Source organism: Tympanuchus pallidicinctus, unplaced genomic scaffold, assembly GCF_026119805.1.
Source record: "Tympanuchus pallidicinctus isolate F22 unplaced genomic scaffold, pur_lepc_1.0 scaffold1, whole genome shotgun sequence".
Taxonomy (NCBI): Eukaryota; Metazoa; Chordata; class Aves; order Galliformes; family Phasianidae; genus Tympanuchus; species Tympanuchus pallidicinctus.
The window spans coordinates 44,386,072-44,392,324 of record NW_026294618.1 but is presented as its reverse complement, the minus strand read 5'-3'; the positions used below and the strand labels follow the sequence as shown (position 1 = coordinate 44,392,324).

At 45.4% G+C, this 6,253-nt stretch overlaps 1 long non-coding RNA gene across 1 annotated transcript in view; it reads right to left on the bottom strand.

Moving 5' to 3' along the window:
* Nucleotides 1-81: 81 nt before the first annotated feature.
* LOC128078501 (uncharacterized) overlaps nt 82-6,253 on the bottom strand; it is a 31,123-nt gene continuing 24,951 nt past the window's right edge. Inside the window, exons 3-4 of the long non-coding RNA XR_008205678.1 lie at nt 5,646-5,773; nt 82-2,302 (exon numbers count right to left, since the gene is read on the bottom strand). This is a non-coding gene — a long non-coding RNA (uncharacterized LOC128078501). The remainder of the gene's footprint in view (nt 2,303-5,645; nt 5,774-6,253) is intronic.

Sequence of the window (6,253 nt, the reverse complement as noted above, 5' to 3'; positions counted from 1 at the left end):
GAATGGTAACTGTTTGAGAAATGCACGTTTTACGTAGACTGTCTTGCACAGAGACACAGTCTTCAATTAGAGGACTCTTGGATCTGAAGCCTCTGGAGTTCCATTTCCTCACAGCACAGTCCCTAACACCTTCAGCATGTTACAGCAACAGTCCACAAAAGGACAGCTAAATGTATTACTGCGTGTGCAGTCAGTACCATGGAATGCTGAAGTACTTTTATAGTGGGCCTTTAGCTTCATTACTGCTCTTCATCCCTTATTTGAAACAGAGCATGTCAAAGAACAATTGCCATTTGGAAACCAGCGGTTGTTAAGAGAAATAACATTGACTCCTACAACTTGTATGCAGTACGGAACAATAAAATAATCAAAGATGTTGGAGAGCTGTGGGGTGCTGGCAACCGAGAAGGCTCAGCAACTTCACATCTGCTAAAGTCTGAGCGTGTTTTCGCAGAGAACATAAGCACTGCTTTGGTGAGGGTTCTTCTCTTAACTGCTTTCACCTTGCTGAGATAACAGTGGACCCTGTTGGCTTGAAATCCCGCAGCCGTTATTGTTAGAATAGGCATACAAGAACCTCCTGCTCTGGTGCAGAGCACTCCATGCCTGTGCAATACAGGCTCTTTCCAAGATCCACTTTATTGTTTGTTACAGAGTGGCCCAAATACAGCTTCATGACAAAGTAAATGTGTTTAGTTCTCCAAAAAGTAAATTAACCAGAAGCTGATACTCCTGTTACATTGCCCAAAATATTTAATTAGCTTTCCATGAAGATCGTGCTAGTGTGGTATGTCAATACAGGATGTGCTTCATGGTGCTCATGAGGAACAATTACAGCACTGTTGCAGATACCCTCATGGATTTTCCTTTTGCATAAAGAGTTACAGCTGCCTAAGAGAACTAGGAGAAGGGTGGATCCAGTGTTGTCAGATCTTATTATTTTCATTGTGGTATTTGCTGTGCTTCTCCTCAGTTTCTAGAGAGAAATCCCATAGCCCAGCAACTGAAAGACACTCATACCTAGCATGCTGGCAGTTTCCTGACAAGGCACAATGAACTTCTATTATGCAGCAGCACTTCTTGCTATCTACATATGGGAGAGTGGGGTGTCCCATTTTTTCCATGTGATAAAATGAAAAGCTAAGTTTCCAATTAAGAAAATAACTTTCTAAAACTATGACAGAAATCCTTCTTAAAAGGTCAACAAAGTGAATACAGAGGGAGGGGGAAGAGGGGGACTTGGTTATCTAAACATTGGCATTTAGGGTCACTCAGAGTGCTGCACAATTTTATGCTCAGATTCCAAGTGCTGTTCTAGACAATGCAACATTCTTGAAGTGCTGCTGCTTATCTGCCACTACTGTATGGCTGTCTCAGGTACTTTAACATCTAAAGTATTTTAACACTCAAAAATAATTTCGGGACTCAAAACATACATTTTGTAGGAACGTGTTTGGGGGAGGACAGGGTAAAGGACTAGAGATTGGAAATGCAGGATGTCATTTGGCAACAAGACTATGGCAGAAGAAGTTGAACCAACTGGGCCAGGGAAGCTCTAGCAGGAAATAAACTCAAGGGCACGCACGTTCAATATGGAACGACGATGAGTCTTGCTACCCTCTGCAAATATAAACTAGATCTAATAGCTAGAAGCTGAAAGGACAAAAATACATACTTTGTATTCCCATTTCTAGTTTGGTAGAAAGCTAATCCATAGAAAGCATCTATGGATTAGCTTGTCTCGAACAGCTTCTGATCTCAAAATCCAATTCCTTCCACGTTGGCCCCCACGATGTACTTTGTGCCTACAGGTTTCAAGGACATAGCAAGTACTGGAGATCCCCAAGTCTGGCCTGGAGGAGAGGCAATGTGTGATGTGGGCCTCCTCCTAGTCCTGAAGGTGCTGTGCTGGCCTGCCAGAGCCAGCAGGAATGCAAGCTCAGCCCTGCGCCCCCCTCACCAGCCAGCCCCAGCCACAGCTCGGAGGGGGCTTTCAGAGTGCGCAGTGTGGGTAAGGCCAGAGGGGAGAAAGCTGCAGGAAATGAGGCTGTGTTTGTTTTGCTGCATACAAAGCCGCATATTAGGGAGAGCAGTTAAGCATTCAGAATGATTAGCAAGGCTGGGTAGTAAATTCCTTTCATCATTCTGGCTGTCATCCTAAAATATGTGCTCTAGATTTACCACAGATTTGCTTGGTTTGGGCCAGGGAATTTCATTAAGTAATTCCTGCATCATGTGATACACAAGGTTGCACTAAATGCTCCAGCGACCATTTCCATTCTTCTGTTTCAATGATCCCCGTCTGAAAAACAATGATAGCAGAATGAGGGAGAAAAATAAAGAGTCGGTGTTGAGGAAGTACAAAGAGCTCCATATATTTAACTGCTGGGGCATTTTTTTTTTTTAATTGAATAACAGTTCCCAGGATCCATTGATCTTTACATTAGTTAGAGCGTCCTACAAGGACAGAAACCATGATGGGGAGAGAGTGAGTAATGAGCTCGCAGCCGAGTGAATCATTTCCCCTACAGCTTTGTGTTTGTAGAGAGACAGATGGTGGGAGCTGTGAAGAGGGAGAGGGAGGGGACAGGCAGGTTTTTGCAAACGACACAAGTAGGGAGAGGACGGTGAAAAAGAAATAATCACCAGGTAAAGGAGGAGAGGCTGGAAACATGCAGGCTGCTTCACAACTAACATGCTCATGTTAAAAGAGATTAGGGTTACAGGGAAGTTTAGAAAGGAAATTACAGAAAACAAGAGCCTTGAGGCCAAGAGCGAAAAATATAACAGGAACAGCCCAAGAAATGCATCTGTAGATCTCTTAAGTCAGTTATTAAGCTCATGTGCAAATAGTGGGGCAGTAGCTTTCAGAATGCGAGCATGCCTCCCATGGGTGGGCACTGCTGCCAGCCCGAGCTGCTGAGCTGTGGGCATGAAGGCATCGCCTGGAGCACTGCAGAGGTACTGGGGGCTGTTCCACCGGTGCATGCACACCTTCGGGGTGTGGGAAGGAAATGCACTGCCCAAACTGAGAGCAAACACTGGGATGAAGGCAGCATGAAGGGAGAGACAGAACTCACTGAGAAACAGCCTGTCTTGCAGGCTTGCCAGAACTGCGATGACATGAATGCGTGTGAAGATTTTTTATGCCAGCCACCTGTGTGATAGAAATATGGTGGTAATGTTTTCATCCCACAGATAAGCTACGTTGGCCTCTCCAGCGAGGGAACCGTATGGTGAGTCTGGTACAAAGGTAATCCTATAAAACCCTGTGTGCAAGACACAAAATGCTGCCTCCAGAGCTGATTTTCTCCTGGAGAGCCCTTCAGCTGCCATCACTTGGTACCACTTAACAGAGCCATGAGGCAGACATCCTCAGGACTGGTGTCAGGACAGACACAAGGCGGCCTGTGAAGTGGACTCACTGCAGGGACTGGTTGGGATCCCTCCCCAGCCTGCAGCCCAACTCAGGGCCTGGCTGGCTGCAAGGCAAGGCTGAGTGAAATGCCTGGGCCTGGCAGAGAACAGGGAGCTGCACGGCCTTTCATGAAGGCCAGCTGTGGTAAGGAAGGAGAGCAGGCCTCAGAGAGTGCTCAGCACGCAGAACAGGTGCGCGCTATCTCACAAAGCAAACATCTCCCTCGTTACTCTTTGGCTTTAATTTAACAGCTTCTCCCCTGCTGTCGCTTCTGTTTAATCTGTGCCAGTGGCAGATGACAGAGGTCCCCGCAGGCTGAGCTGAACACACTGGTGTGCGGTGACACCAGGGGCTCCCAGCAGCAGCCTCGCACCTGCTCTGAGCCGTGGTGGCAGAAGGCAGCCATTTTGTGACACCTGCTCATGGCGGGGAGGCCTCGGGACCTTCTCCAGGCTAACAGGAGGGTCCAGGGAACCTCTGGCAAAACACGGGTGCTCGCTGTGAACCCCAGCAGGCTGGCTGCTGGGAAAGCGGTGGCTCGAGTCCTAGCAGGGGCAAAAGACTTCCAGCACCCCATCCGCAGGTCAGGCTGATAAAGTTCTCTCTGCTGTGTAACGCCAGCCTCCTGAGGTGGAAAAAGTGGTGTGGGACACCAGGGACATAGAAGTGTGGGGGGCTGAAGGAAAAGGTATCTTAATGCTAGGACAAAAAAAATAATGATTAGAGCAGTTGATAATTAAAATTGATCTTTAAAAAATCATGACCACCACCACCTGCAGTGAGCTCGTTCTGACTGTATTTCATCCTTTGGTTTTCCACTTCTTCTAAAGGACTGTATTCTGGAAATACTATCTTTGAGGCTTTCTTCAAAGCTATCTTCTTCTGCTTGGCCTGGCAGCTCTTACAACATGTCCATTCTATTTTTCGTCAGCTACCTCCAGTTAAAACCCACTAAAGGTGATGTTTTGTGACTGGCATGTTTGGCAGCGCAATGCCCTGGTGTGCTGGCCTCAGGATTTTCAGCAAGCAGCGGGTGCCGCAGTGTGCTGTTAAAAAGCCTGCAGTCTTCAAAGGAAGCAATTTAGTCAGAAAAACTTCTAAAAAGATAACACTGGTGGGGATTGAGCTGAACAGTGCAGGAGTAGCTAATGCATTAAAGATTCTTTCATCCCTATGCTGACAGAGAGAACTCAGCCTGGCTTGGTACTGACCAAAACCACCTGGGTTTGTATTTTGTAGCATCACTTAAATGCTCAACTGTGTGATCTGTGTGCACCTCATTGACATGAGGGAATGTATACATGTATACAGCTACATGCAAATAACACCCATTGCAGTCTTCCTCCCAAATTTTTCCTATGAACTGGACATACAGAAACACTGAGATCCAGCCTCAGTATCAATACAGAAGCCAATTTTTCTTTGATGCCTAATTAACAGCACTCTGAGGACAACGAACCGTTTCTCTTTTAAGAAGATTAAAGATATCCCTGCCAATAATGATTCCAGATGCTTAAAAGTGTCTTTCCCTATGTACAGGGCAATGGATAAGGCACTAAGAAATCATTTGGAAAAAGAAGATTTATCTCCACTTTACCACTGAATTGCTGCAGTCAGCAGAATGTTATCAACTCACTCTGCTCCGGGTTCCTTACATAAGAAGTGGAGATGAAGGCAAACTGGCCACTTAAGTAAAGTTATTATTTGAAACTTACTGAATAAAATACCATGTGCATACAAATAATTTTTATGCGTCCATTTTCCTTCCAGTCTTATAACAGAGATGATTTTCCTCAAGCAGGGACTGTAAAGAAGCTGAAACAGCAGAAACCCAGTAGTAAGAATGTCCCAAAAGAGAGATGAGATGAAGACTTTAAATAGGAATAATAGAAACTGGGAAGACTGACTGGAAGTATGATAAAGAAGAAAGCAATTATAAAGTAGTCACATTGAAGGAAATGGCAAAACCAACCAGCTAGCACAGATTTGTCTTCTTTTTGCTACATTATATTTTATTTTAAATGAGGTAAAATAATTTAGCATTTTTAAAACAAAGAGGAAAAAGACAGCCAAATGGTATTTTCCTTCAGGCTTGTGTGGAAACCAAACTACTGAAGCAGCAGTGTCCCTGGGATATAGCCGTGGCAGTGCCAGCTTGGTGCACTGCTACCTCAGCAGTCATGACACTGATGGTTGTGTCAAGACAAGGCAGCCAGGTTTAAAGTACCTGGAGAACACAGACAAGGGGTCATCAGCTAACTTGTCCAGCAGCACACTGAGTGAAAGCTGTCCATCTCAAGCCTTTATGTCTGTTGGTGGATGCTGGCCAGACTCCTTGCTGACTCCAAGCTGGGCCTAGGAGTAATGTACAGGTTGCATTTTAGAGCTCTGTGTTGGTTGGATCATGGACAAATAGGTTTCACCATTTTCTCAAAGCAATGCCTGACAACAGCATGGATTCTGTGACCTGCATCGCTGGAGCTACCTGAGGTAAAAAAGGATAATTTGTATCAAACCAGCTTGCTGTCTTGTTTCTCTTGCCTGTGTTTCTCACTCCTGCACGCTCCCCTGTTTTTAATGTCTTATTGAGTAGCTTGTCTCAAAACCATCTGACGCTTCTTGTTCCAGTGGCAATTTCCAGTATGAGAAGGCTCAGCCTGTGCAACCCCACCTAAAAGCAACATTCAGACCCAATACTGCTCTCACATAAGCTTGAGGGGTGAAAGAAAAGGTGTATACCTCACATACGGAGTGCTGCCTGAGAAAATTATCAGGGCATTCTTATATGAAGGCTGGTCCAGACTGTAACAGAAACGCTAAGCCATGGCCTGGAAC